The sequence below is a fragment of the Mustela nigripes genome, chromosome 12 (genome assembly GCF_022355385.1).
Source record: "Mustela nigripes isolate SB6536 chromosome 12, MUSNIG.SB6536, whole genome shotgun sequence".
Lineage (NCBI taxonomy): Eukaryota > Metazoa > Chordata > Mammalia > Carnivora > Mustelidae > Mustela > Mustela nigripes.
The window spans coordinates 111,346,888-111,360,535 of record NC_081568.1 but is presented as its reverse complement, the minus strand read 5'-3'; the positions used below and the strand labels follow the sequence as shown (position 1 = coordinate 111,360,535).

The 13,648-nt window shown below is 44.8% G+C and overlaps 1 long non-coding RNA gene across 1 annotated transcript in view; it reads left to right on the top strand.

Moving 5' to 3' along the window:
* Nucleotides 1–10,022: 10,022 nt before the first annotated feature.
* LOC132027975 (uncharacterized) overlaps nucleotides 10,023–13,648 on the top strand; it is a 236,868-nt gene continuing 233,242 nt past the window's right edge. The window contains exon 1 of the long non-coding RNA XR_009407285.1: nucleotides 10,023–10,335. This is a non-coding gene — a long non-coding RNA (uncharacterized LOC132027975). The remainder of the gene's footprint in view (nucleotides 10,336–13,648) is intronic.

Below are 13,648 nucleotides of genomic sequence, written 5' to 3'. Positions count from 1 at the left end.
TTTTGGTGGGGGCAGGGAGACTACAAGTTTATCTTAGAAACACAAAGAGCATAACTTTGGTTTCATCTTAATTGTGACAGAAACATTCTCTGAAGATACCAGATTGGGGAAAACAGTGGGATGTTGTGGAAGTATCTAGAGGAGCCTAACTCAACTGAAAATTGGCATTTCAATTTTCAAAATCGAGTCAATGCTGAAATTAGGATACAATTCAATCTTACAATCTATGTCGCCCATAATAGTAACTGATATTTACTTATTTTATAATAAGTATATAAATATAATATACTACTTATTTTATAGAAAGTACATTGTATCCGTTATATTTCATCATTGCAATTACATAAGGTTGTTATTTTTATTGCCATTTTACAGTTGAAGAACTGATGCTCAGAGAGGTTAGGTAACTGGCCCAAGGTCTCACAGCAAAAAGTGAGGCCTTACAGATATGAATCCAGCTCAGCTGACACTACAGTTCATGCTGTGCTGCCTATTTATTTATTTGCCACTAGAAATATGAGTATAGGGGCGCCTGGGTGGCTCAGTGGATTAAAGCCTCTGCCTTGGGCTCAGGCCATGATCCCAGGCCCTGGTATCGAGCCCCTCATTGGGCTCTCTGCTCAGCAGGGAGCCTGCTTCCCTTCCTCTCTCTCTGCCTGCCTCTCTGCCTACTTGTGACCTCTGTCTGCCAAATAAATAAATAAAATCTTAAAAAAACAAAAAAGAAATATGAGTATAATCTCCGGATTCTTTGAAGCACTTGCTATTTTTCTGAATATTTCTTTAATTTCCATGTTCTTATACGTCGTTCAACAAATTCTGTGGCCGTCAGTTTAACACTGTTCTGTGTGAAGTACCATCTAAATGGCCAAGAGCTCTGTCTAGAACCAGACTGCCTCCCTTTGACACTCAGCTCCACCATATAGCAGTCATCAGCATCATATGATGTCGAGTGGTGAGTCAATATCTCCTGCCTTGATTTCCTCACCTGTAAAATGCTCAAAACAGTCCGTGTCTCAGAGGGTTTTCCTGGGAGATTGAATGAGATAATCCACACAAAACCCTAAGAACAATGCCTGACACCATAATTTCTTGGCCTTCCCAAGGAAGTTTCATTTTGACTTCTCCCATTTCCATCAGTTGGAAGACTTCTAAAAATAATTTAATGTATAAAGGACTACTTAATTTTATTTCAGATTTATTATATATATTTGGTATTTGTGTTCATTTTGTATTTTTCACTTAAAGAGCACTTATAGGAAGTATCCTAGGAATTACTAAAAAGCTACCGCTTCTCCCATGACTCAAATAGTCAGACACTGGGGGCACCTGGGTGGCTCAGTGGGTTAAAGCCTCTGCCTTCGGCTCAGGTCATGGTCCCAGGGTCCTGGGATCGAGCCCCGCATTGGGCTCTCTGCTCAGTGGGGAACCTGCTTCCTCCGCTCTCTCTGCCTGCCTCTCTGCCTACTTGTGATCTCTGTCTGTCAAATAAATAAATAAAATCTTAAAAAAAAAAAAGTCAGATACTGAGTACCCTGCATATTCATTCATTCATTTATTAATTAATGCCTTCTCCCATCCAGGTGCCAGGTATGCTGATAGGAATAAAGTAAAGACATACCCGTGTGCTAACTCTAGCTACAAAAAGGCAGGCAAAATATGGTACCCAAATTGGTATTTGATCTTCTGTATTGTATGAATGCTAGCTGTGGTAGGAATTAAGATAATGGTATCTGCAATTCTGAATGTGCCTTTGTTAAGTCACTTGTAATCTGTTAACATTTAATAATTAAATGGTTGTGGACTAGTGCAGCAGAATGGGGCCCAAAATCCCATCAATGAATGCAAGAGGATCTTAAGCAGCTTATTGAAATAAAAAGAAAGGTAAAGTTTCCAAAATGGTATTCAGCCTTTATTCTGTGATGGAAAGAAAAATGCCAGTGCTTTAATTGCAAACATGGCTTCTTAAAGCATTCCAAGTTTTCCTTAGAGACTTTCAGAACCAGGGATTGACTATCCTTGTGCCTGCTTGGATAGAAAAGGGCTTGATAAAAGTGTGATGTCTGCTGGCACAGTTTAATCACTTAATACCTTGTTCCAATTGAAAACATAACCCAACCCCATTCAGATGATTGAGCACCTACACTTGATCTGTCTATGGCTTGTGCAGTCACTGATATTTCCAAGGAAAGTCTCGTGATTGTCGAAATGGAAATTAATTTTATAGACTTGGGCCAAATTGAAAAAAAAAATTGTTCATTGTAATCTGCTGCTGCTGATTCCTGAAAATGTTGCTCAGACGAAATAAGCTTGGGTCAGCCTGGAAGAATGGGCCTAGGTGGGGATGGCGTATTGGGAATAGGAGAGGGGTTGGGGGGTGAGGAAGAAGAGAACTGAGAACAGATTATTACTGGAAGAAAAGACAACTTCAAAGACACTATCAGAGAGCATGTTCGCTACATAGTTCTCTCTTTTTTAAAGTTTATTTATTTTTTAGCAATTTCTACCCCCAATGTGGGGCTCGAACTCACGACCCCAGGATCAAGAGTCTCATACTCCTCCAACTGAGCCAGCCAGGCACCTCTCCACATAGTTCTTGATTCTTATAATCACTGAAATGAACTAGCTCTCTTCCAGAGAAAGTTATAAAATTATCAAAGGTATTAATTCACCAACTTCAATAATAGCTGGAGGAAAAATTTAAGCTCTTTTTGGGGTCATAAAATTCTTACAGATAACACCATTCCTAAGATCTCCGTTTTTTACAACTAGATGGAGTGCTGTTGTCCAAGTTCACATAGCATTCGGTGCCCTTAAATTACTTTAAGAACTAACTCTTTCATCCATGCAAAGGAATGCAAATGAAACGATTGAAGGGTTTCTTGTGTTTTTGCCTACAAATGCTTCCAGTATTGATCGGTGGTTCTTAAGCTTTTCTGAATCATGACTCTTTGGGAATCTAGTGAGATACGACCTCATTTACAGAAAAGCGGTTACATGCATCAAGATACACATTCCTTTATAGTTCATCCTGGATTCCCTTGGACTGTTATGTTGTGATGGATCAGGTTAGATAGTCCTCCCCGATGGTTAAAACAGAGTATCACATAGACAGTTAAAATACAGACTTACTGTACAGAATAGCCAGGAAAATGTTTATTAATATTGTCTTTATGTAACTGTAAAGCACATTGAGGTAAATATTTTATAAAACTATAATTTTGGGGGCGCCTGAGTGGCTCAGTCGGTTACACATCTGCTTTTGGCTCAGGTCATGATGCCAGGGTCCTGGGATTGAGCCCTGCATGAAGCCTGCTTCTCCCTCTCCCTCTGCCTACTTGTGCTCTCTCTGTCAAATAAATAAATAAAGTCTTAAAAAAAAAAACAAAACAAAACTGGGGTGCCTGGGTGGCTCAGTGGGTTGAAGCCTCTGTCTTCAGCTCAGGTCCTAATCCCAGAGTCCTGGAATCAAGCCCTGAGTCAGACTCCGGCCTCAGCAGGGTGGCTGCCTCTCCCTCTCTGCCTGTCTTTCTACTTGTGATCTCTCTCTTTCTCTCTCTCTCTCTCTGTGTCAAATAAATAACTTTAAAAAACAAAAAAAACCCCAACTATAATTTGGGGGAGTGTCTAGGTGACTCAGCCAGTTAGGCGTCTGCCTTCAGCTGGGATCATGATCTCAGGGGCCTGGGATTGAGCCCCGTATTCTGGCCTGTGCTCAGTGGAGAGTCTGTTTCTCCTTCCTCTTCCACCTCCCCATGTTCGTGCTTCTCTCTCTTTTTCTCTCTTTCTCTCTCTCCCCTTCTCTCACTCTCAAATAAATAAAATCTTTAAAAAAAAAAAACCATAATTTTTGAACTATAGATTATTTCGTTCAATGTCCAAAATTAACAAAACAGAGACCCAGTAAAGAGAAAAGACTTACATTCATCCACTAGTTTATAACAGAGAAAAGGCTATATTATGTTCTATGCATATATGTATGTGTGTGCTAAACTTTCAAACTACTATATGAAAAGAGCAGATTTAAAGGACAAATTTAACTTTTAAGACGGTACTGTTGTTTGTCAATCATATCTGTTCTGGAGGGGCCTGGATGCCTTAGTCAGTTAAGCATCTGCCTTTGGCTAAGGTCATGATCCTGGAGTTTAGGGATTGAGCCTGAGCCCGGAGTCCTGCTTTCTGCTTAGCAAGTTCTTTTCTCCCTCTGTCCCTCACCCGACTCGTGCTCTCGCTCCGTGTCTCTCAAATAAATACATAAAATCTTAAAATAATAACAATATCTGTTCTGATTTCTACCCCAACATATTAGGACATTATGTAGCAGAAGGAGGAATTAAATTAAAAAATGCTTAAATCTATATTTATTAAATCACAACCTCATGAGGATTAATATTTATTTATTTATTTATTTATTTATTTTTAAAATGTCATGTATTTCTAACTCAGTTGTATAAAAATACAGTATTTTTAAGATTTAATTAATTAATTTATTTATTTGAGAGAGAGAGAGAGAGAGAGAGCATGAGAGGGGGGAGGGTTAGAGGGAGAAGCAGACTCCCCTCTGGGTAGGGAGCCCCATAGGGGACTTAATCCCTGGACTCTGGGATCATGACCTGAGTGGAAGGCAGTTGCTTAACCAACTGAGCCACCCAGGTGTCCCCCAAATACTGTATTTTTCCAAGGAGTTTTGGGTGCAATTAATTTTCATGAAGTTTTCATGAAAGCTTTCATGAAACTTTAAATTCAAGAAATTTCAACATTGTTTTCCAGGGAAGATTATTTGAAAATACTTTTTGAATTGTTAAATCAATGAATTTGTTAAAAATCAAATGGTTTCAGTTCATGAATCAGATGCAAATAAGCAATAAAAGTAGGAAATAAATTAGGTGCTATTAGGAAGGATTTTAACACTGCAATCTTATCAGAGCTGTGTCTGAGAACTTTCTGCGAAGAATCGCGGGAGGATGGCGAACGGCCCTGGCATCTGCCTTCCTTGCGTGGCAGTTGTCCTGGAGCTCATATTCTGAGAAACCCAAACGTTCATCCTCCGCTTGTCCTGTTGAGGCATTGCTGCCTCCTCCGAAACTGGTATTGTCTTTAAACAACAGTGGCACATCTGAGAGCACTGTTCCCACTTCTGTACTCATCCTCTACCCTTAGAGGCTTTGGGGAAGGTGTGTTGTTTTGACCTTAAGCTCCTTCCAGAAGACTGGGTTCTGAAGGGGGTTACTGCCAGGTGATTAATTCCCACTCCGGAGGCTGTCAGCCCCCTAGAGACAGCTGGTGTGTGTGGAGTGCAGGGCGACATCCTGCCTCCCGGAGGGCACCCTGCCCCACCGAGCCCAGAGCTCGGTTCCGTGCAGACTCCTCCCCACGCTCCCTGTTCCCCCGAGGGCTTTCAGAGTCCGAGCTGGCGGTGAGCACAACTCGCTCTCAGAGAACTCCGGCCCTCCTGGCCAAAGGAATCAAAGGCTCAGGACCTGGCGCCTGCAGGAAGCGGAGGCACTGGCCTTTCTCTTCCCGAAAGTTCTGCCAACTTTACTTGTGTCCATTTCCGGACCGGCTTTCTTCGCTCTCTGAGGAGAGCTGGGGAGGATACAATGGTTTCTCAAATTGCTGCGCTGGAAGGGCAGGCTCCATGGAGGGCGGGGGGCGCAGAGGGGGCGTCCGGGGAAGAAGCGCTCAGTCGCTCTGGCTCTCGGCCTCTCGTCCAGGCCTCCCGCGCTGGCGCTTGCCTAGTGGGAACTCAGGAAATGGGTGAGAAGTGGCGCTCCCGAGTATTGCATTCTTGCTTCTGCCAGAGGACACCGCCTGGGGTCTGTTTTTTGTTTTGCTTTACTTTCTTGGATTTCTACTTTCTCCGTTCTGTTAGGAAACTTGCATCTGTTTTTATTTACCTCCTTTCCCCAAACGCATTCTCTTTGCCCCCCCCCCCCCCCCCCGTACCTCTAAGCTCCAAGGTGAGTGTAGCAGCTATAACCACTTTCCTTAAGTGCCCGGAGTGTACCGCCTTAGGCTGCCATCCTTGACCGCCTCACCCCCCACCTTCCCGGGAGCCCGGGGAGGTGCTACAATTCCGTTACGGGAATGGGGTCCCTCCACATCTGGGCATTACTTTTGAGATTTTTCCCGCCCACCACGGACAGAACTCAGATAGCGACCACGGCCAAGGGCGCTTGACACAGAAGGAGAAACCTGGGAAAAGCTGGGCCAAACCCCACCCAAATCCTCACGTTGGTCTCAAAGACGTTTTCGGGACCCTAATCTCTTTGGTTTTTCAGAGCTTTACATTTCACTTCTGTAATAAATTCCCAAAAGGAAGGCAGGCGATGGGGGAGGGACCCTGGAGGAAAAAAGAAGAGCAAACAGGAGACACTTGGATTATATATTTATTTTATATAAAGAAATGATACATATGTAATTTTAGATTTTCTTCCGAATTAGAGTTCTGAGGCTATAGAAAACCTATTTTTAACACCCCCTTCTCTCATAACGGCCTTGATTGCTTAAATTGCTTCTAATTGGGCGGCACATATTACTGGAGACGAAGGACGCATGACAAGCAGCCTTCATTCTTTCGCAAATTTAGATAATGTCTTTGGATGAATATCTTTTCCGATCAGGAAGAACTAGAAAACTCTTAAACTGCCCGCAGTTTTCCTAAGGGGGTTGTGCAATGGGAGAGAAATGTCCTGACCATCACACAGTCATGCAAATAGATGGCATTTTACAGAATACATCGCATAACAATCCAGTGCCAACGTTTTCCTCCGCGTCTGGCGTGACACGAAGAGTAAACATACTTTTTTTTTTTTTTTAAACTCAGTCTTCCTTCCTTCTCTTATGTGACATCTGTAAAAGTTTTTAGGAAACCTCTTTAAACATACATGTTAGCTACTCCCTCTTCCCTATCGGTTGCCCGCACTCCTCCCTCTCCCGCCCCCCTCGTCCAAGGTTTGGGTGGCTCTAAGCGCTCCTGGCGCGGCACTCCAGCCCCGACAGCAGCGAGCAAAGGTCATTATCACGCAGACAGGCGCGTTTTGTCACCGCGGAAGGGTCAGCTCCGGGCAGATAGACCAGGAGGCGAGGAGTACTTGGACGCTGAGGGGTGTATCTCCAAACTGAGTGTGTTGAAGGCTAGGGTCCAAGGTGAGGGCTGGTTTTTCTAAAGCGCTTTCTGGCCACTGGTGAGTAGTTCGCCTCCAAGAAGAACAGACATCTGAAGATGGTGGAAGTTGAAATATTATGTGGTCACCTGAACAAATACGGCATGGAGACACAGCTCTCATTATCTTGCCAAACTGCGGTTTCACTGTTCCCATCACCCCGCAACAAATAAATACATAACTGAAGTTACTATTTGAGGCCAGAGGAAACGTGTCGAGAGAAAATGTCCTTTTCTGTGTCAACTTTAGAGGCAGCGGATTTGCCTTGCAATTCTTTCCGAAAAAGAATACCCCAGAATGGCGCGGGAAGCTCCTTCAGGGCACCTTAAACTGTGTCACAGGAAGTTCTGGGTGAGGCTGGAACACCCCAGGGGAAGAGTGCTTGTGGGTCCTTCGAAGTGAAGCCCACCCAGGTCACCTGCCTGGAGAGTTGGGAGTGGGCAGCGTAGTGCCCTTAAAGGGTCACCTGCTCCTTTCCTGCAAAACCCACCCACAACTTTTCTTTTCCCGTTAGGCATCAAAGTGAGTACACCTCGATTTTGGATTAATGTAGCACTTTTACTGCATTAAAGGCCCATTGTTAAATATCTTCACATTTTACATTGGCCCTCAGAATGAGTTTATTAGCCCGATAAAGACAGATTTGTGCAGTAAGAAATTTTCAACGGTGGCATTCCCAATTGGTTCCTGCAATGGGTGTGTGCCTCACCTCTGGCCTTGGCCGGGTTGCCAAAAGGCTGCCGAAACTCCCCGACTGTGTTTAGAAGGTCCTCACTTACGCAGCTGCCCTCTATTAGTCCCCTTGACCGGCTGAAGGTGCAACGCAGAGGAAAACATCACAGATTGGGGGGCACCTACAACTCCAAAGGGTCAGGAAAATCCCTCCCATCTAGGAGATGCCTTTCGGTGGCAGTTTGAAAACAGGGGCAACATCAAAAGCTTCTCCTTTAAAAAAAAGGTAGCCCTGGCGATTCAAAACCGATTTTTGGCTGGCAAAGAAGCGATTGCCTGAAACGAAATTGGCATTCAAATAGGGTCAGGTAAAGCCCAGCGCCCCCCCGGCCACATTTTGGACTCCAGAAGGGCACCTCTCGCTCCCACCCCTTTTAGAAGGAGAAAGAAAAGGAGGAGAGAGGGCAGAAAGGGGGAGAGGGGAGAGCGCAAGAGAGAAAGAAAGGGAGAAGAGGGGGATATTTAGCAAGTTAAGAGGTTAAATATTTGAACAGATTTGTAAATATATAGACAGCCCTTGTTATTTGGAATGTGTAATAATGCCTTTTGTGGTGCCGTCTGGCTGGGAGGCTGCAGGAAAGACCTCTCCCTAGCACCTTCCTCCCAGGGAAATCAACAGGAAAGCTCCTGAGCTCGCAAAACAAAAACAGGGCTACCCTTCTTTGGGGGAAGGGGAGTTCTCCCTCTTCCTTGTCTTAAATATGAAGTTGGGGGGGGGGGAGAATCAAGAAAAGCAGAACAAATGAAAATGTTTTCTTTTTCTTAGGTATGATTTTTCAGGAGCATCCCAGAAAGCCATCTTCAGGCTGAAGTAATTTCAAAGTATTGTTTAAGCTGATGACATACTCTAGCTCTGTTATCTATTGTGCATCCATTATTTCTTTGAACCTAACTCTCCTGTCTGATAAGCGTGTGTGTGTGTGTGTGTGTGTGTGTGTGTGTGTGTTTAGAAAACCAAGGTTCACTAATAATGACGGTTCTTCTGTGGCTTAGCAGGGTGGGTTTCCTTACGTTTTTCTCACGTTAGTGTTTTCTGGAAAACTGTACTGATGGCAGCTGATGGCATCTGTCCTCTGCTTGTGCCCGTGGGCGGAGGACACCGGCTGTGGGTGTGTCCCGCCCACAGTCGCGCTTGCGTGTGCGTGTGTGTATACACGCATTATCTGGTGTGTGCCTCAAATGGAGCCATTTTTTTTCTTTTTGCCCCTGTCGCCGTCCTGCATATATTAGTATTATGCAAATAGAATCATTCTGCTTGAATATTTTTGGGAGGGGGAGGGGATGAACCATTTATGTTCTTCTCCCATATTTTCTCGGCAGTCTTTCCACTGCGTGTGAATTAACTTGGATGCCTTTTCTGAGGGGTGTGTGTGTATGTATGTGTGTGTGTAGTGGTGGTGCTGGTGGCGGTGGTGGTGGTGGGTTTGCTGGTCAGTGGGTGTGTGCCTCAGCGTGTAGGCGAGCGCGTACAGCCCATGAGCCCCTTGTGAGTGATGTGTGTTCTTTCCGGGTGTCCTGTCTGGCGGTGCCCCCACCCGCACCATATTTTGTGTTCTCAGGGTGATTATGTGCTTATTTACATATGTGTGCCTATTCCCCTGCCTACATGGATTGTCTTTCTCAATAATCCCCACATTTCATATATATTCTCTTATCTTTTGGCAAAGTGCCTTTTTTATTCCTGGAAGAATATTTATTGATGTGATAATCTGAAATGAAAAGTGGTCTCCCATGAAGGAGATGGAAGAGAAAGGAGTGTTCATCTTTCTTAATAGACGGGGCAGAGCCAGTTGACTGGATCACAGGGTTTCTCTGCACTTTCTGCGTGTGTCTGTGTGTGGGGGGTGGGGGCAGGGACGGAGGGGGTGGGGAGGAGAGGAAAGGAGCCTTTAACAGGAACAAAGATGGGACATCGCGCCCCCTCGCGGCCAGGATTCATATTGCGCAGACCGGGCCCTCTTGGGCTTTCTTTCGCCAAATGAATCCTGTAATTTCCTCCGTTAAACCATTCAGCAGCCGCCTCTCAGACCCAGCCTCCGGCCATCATCCAATCACTAGGCGCCATGCAAATCACCTCTTCCGTTCCCCGAACCCGCGTAGGCCTCCGCGGTTGCTCTGGCCGCCTCGCCCGCGCCTCTTCCCACCGCACCACAACCCCTCCCTCCTCCGCTCCCGCCCGAGCAGCTGCCAGGGAAGAGGGCAGTGCTGGGTGCCTCATGCATATGCAGATAATCTTCCTCCTCCCTCCCGCTTCTCCTGCACCCCCCGCCCCCTCATCCCCCGCCCCAAACCCCCGCCTTCCGCCGGCGCCTCCTGCGGTTTCCCCGCTGCGTCCGCGCGCCTAGACGTGCAGTCCTCCGAGCTCTGGTCCGGGGCAGCTGTTTCTCGGAAGGAGGCCTGCGCTCGCTCTTGGAACAGGAGAGGGAAAGGGAGGAAGGTACTATCCTTGAAATCCTCTCGAAGGTCAAGTTTGAGGCTGGCTGAGCAGGGGCGAAAGGCGTCGAAAATGCCTCAGCAGGTCTGCAGGACGGTTCTGCGCGCAGAATGATTTTGAAATGCCTTTCTCCTCCTAAACACCAGATTAATTTCTCAGAAACACACAATGTACGGGTCACGTCCCAAGGCAGGGTGATGATAGATGGTTTGGAAAGCCCAGAGCTAGAGCGTGTATTTGTTTTGTACATCAAGGCTACACAGCTTCTTAAACTGCGGAGAACCGGAGATGAGATCAAACAGCATTAGAGCTACCTAGTCGTAGGAGAGCGTGGAGGCATTGCGGTGGGGGAGGGGCAACGGGTGGCTTAAGACCCGCTGAAGGCGGGCAGTTTCATGTCGGAGCCTTAAACCACCCAGGTGAGCCGACCTGGAGCACAAACGCGGACCCATGAAAGAAAAACCAAATCCTGGAGGAAGAAAAGACCTGGGAATAGTAGGTTGTTATTGTGACTTACATCCAGACTCTGGTTTCCGGCCTTTTACAGCTACCCGGTAAAGGGTATTCAAGCTTTGAATACTGCTCTGAACTGACCTTGAGGCACATAGAGGGGACAAATGTCAGTGGAGAAAATCGCGGTTTGTATAGTGCTTTGAGATCCTCTAATGAGAAAGTAAGCAAATTGTGAAGTGATCTTGTTTTATAGATGTCTGCTTGGACCCAGGAATATTTAAAGGGCGTTGTACTGAGAATTGAGTCAGTTGTCCCTCAAATCTTACACCATGGAGAAGCGAGTAGAGAGCACAAGATTCGAAATATTTTGCCATTATTTATTCATTCAATCAACCCATTTTTATGGAGTGCTTATTGCATGCCAGGCACACAGCATCGTGTTCCATGAGAAGCACGTTGCCCGTGCCTTGATTCTCTGGGGGTGATGGAAGTTAGGGAGAGGAACAAGGATTTGGGATTTGGGGTTTTTGCCCTGGAGTCGCTCATTGTCTTGCAGAAAAAAGGAGACAGACCAGATAGATGTATATATAACATGGAGCTTGGAAACAACTTAAATATCTGTCAAGAATACAGAGAATGAGTATATGGGCATATTCCTACAGTGAAATACTCTGCAGCAGTTAAAAAGGAATAGAATGTCTTCAAAGCAGTGTTGGATGAAAAAAGCAAATTGCAAAAGAACACATGTGATAGTAATGTTAATATTAAAAACTGTTGATGTGAAAAGATTTGGAAACCTTTCCAAGTCTAAAAGTTGTTGGTACATAATTATGTAGTATAAGTATACAATCGTGTCAGGGAAGTGGCATGCCACCTTCCAGACGGAGTTATCCCTGGAGAGAGATATCCAGGAGATATCTGGAGAGAGAGGGATCCTTTAACATATGGGCTTGAGCTATATGAATAATGTTTATTTCCTCAAAGAAGAAAGGTGGGGTGGAGGGAGGAAGAGAGACCTAGAAAGTTAACACAGAGAAGTATGGGAAAGCTTTATTGAAGAGGTGACATTGAACTAAGTTCTTGAAGTGATAAGAGTTTGATAGGAATATTTAAAAGACAGTTCTCCCTTTCTGGATACGTAAGAAAGAAATATTGAAGCTTTTGCACTTGCTATCTAATTTTTAATATCCATACAGGATAATTCACTTTTGGGGGTATAGTTTTCTATGAATTTTGCAAGTGCAAGGAGTCATGTAACCACAGCCAGCAGGAAAACAAAACGTTTCCATCACTCCTTCCCCCTGCCCAATGCCTTTGTGCAATCCTTTGCAATCAACCTTTACCATCTGTAGTCAACTCCCCTGTAACCTTAAACCCTGACAAGCACTCTATCCCTATAGTTTTGCCTTTGTCAGAATGTCATGTAAATGAAATCATACAGTATATAGCTGTTTCTTTGCTTCTAATTGCCTTTATTAAGTATAACGAATTTGATCTTCCTCTGTGCTGTTAGATGTAATGTGTTCCCATATAATTTGTTCCTTTCGACTGCTGAGCTGTATTTTATGGCATGGGCATACCACAGATAGTTTTTTCGTTTTACCACTTGAAGGCCATTGGAGTTGTTTCTGTTGTACAGTTTTTTTTTTTCCTTTCTTTTTTAAATTATTTTTTCTTAAAGGTTTTACTTATTTATTTGACACAGAGAGAGATCACAAGTAGGCAGACAGGCAGAGAGAAGGGGGGAAGCAGGCTCCCTGCTGATGGACCCTGAGACCATGACCTGAGCCGAAGGCAGAGGCTTAACTCACTGAGCCACCCAGGTGCCCCTTTTCTTTTTTAAGGAAGCTCTATGACCCCGAGATCGAGAGTTATCCGCTCCACTGACTGAACTAGCCAGGCGCCCCCGGTATACAGTTTCTTGATTCCAGGGAGTGGACTCATTGTTGTCCAGGATGTTGTCATGTATAGTGGATCTTCTGTGTTTGATCATTGTGTAATATTGATAAATATGCTCACTTATTTCCCGCAGAGGTGAAATCAGTAATCCGATTTTAAGTACTGTGTGCCGTTGAGCTAGGTACAACCTATTCTGTCAAATGCATGGAAACGCACACATGTTCGCAGTCATTTGGAATTGCCCTAAATTGGAATTTAGTAGCCGTGAGTGCGTGCGGTGAGCGGAGGGCCTACTAACTTGAGATGCTGATGGTCCGCAAGTGTGAATTTACGTGTGTGGCTGATGACCTATGTTATGTTTCTAACTCTGAGCATCCGTGTATTTCCAAGTGTGGAACTATGGCTTGTTTCTAAACATTCCCTTAAATCCTTATTGAAAGATGGACCTTTGCCCCTTGAGGTCCAGACTTAGCAGGCTGAGTCTCCCCAGGTCTGATCCAGGATGATGATTTGTATCACCAGTCTAGGGGTTCCAGACAGGTGTAAGGATTCTATGCAATTCCAGATCCTGGTCTGTTCTTCTTGCTTGGTCTCATCTTCGTTTTTCACGGGGACCCTGAGAAGTGCACACCTGGGCTCTACAGAGTAAGTCCTGATTCAGAAACAGAGTAAGCCTGTGGGGATGTAAGCATATCTTAATGTCTATGCCTCAGAATTCCAAAGTCAAATATCAAATGTTTGTGAGTTATCTACTACTTGGAACTTTATTTATTTACTTATTATAAAAACCTGTAGTCCTCTCATGGTTATCTGAAAGCGGTCTTTGTCCAAGGCAGCTGGTCCAGGATTATCATGCAAGATGGCAAGGAGAGAAGCAAACTTCGTAGGTTGACTGTGTTCTGGGTGGGGTTTAGAGTAGAGAACAAACAGTCCCAGCTGTAAAGAGTGATGATGATACTATGGT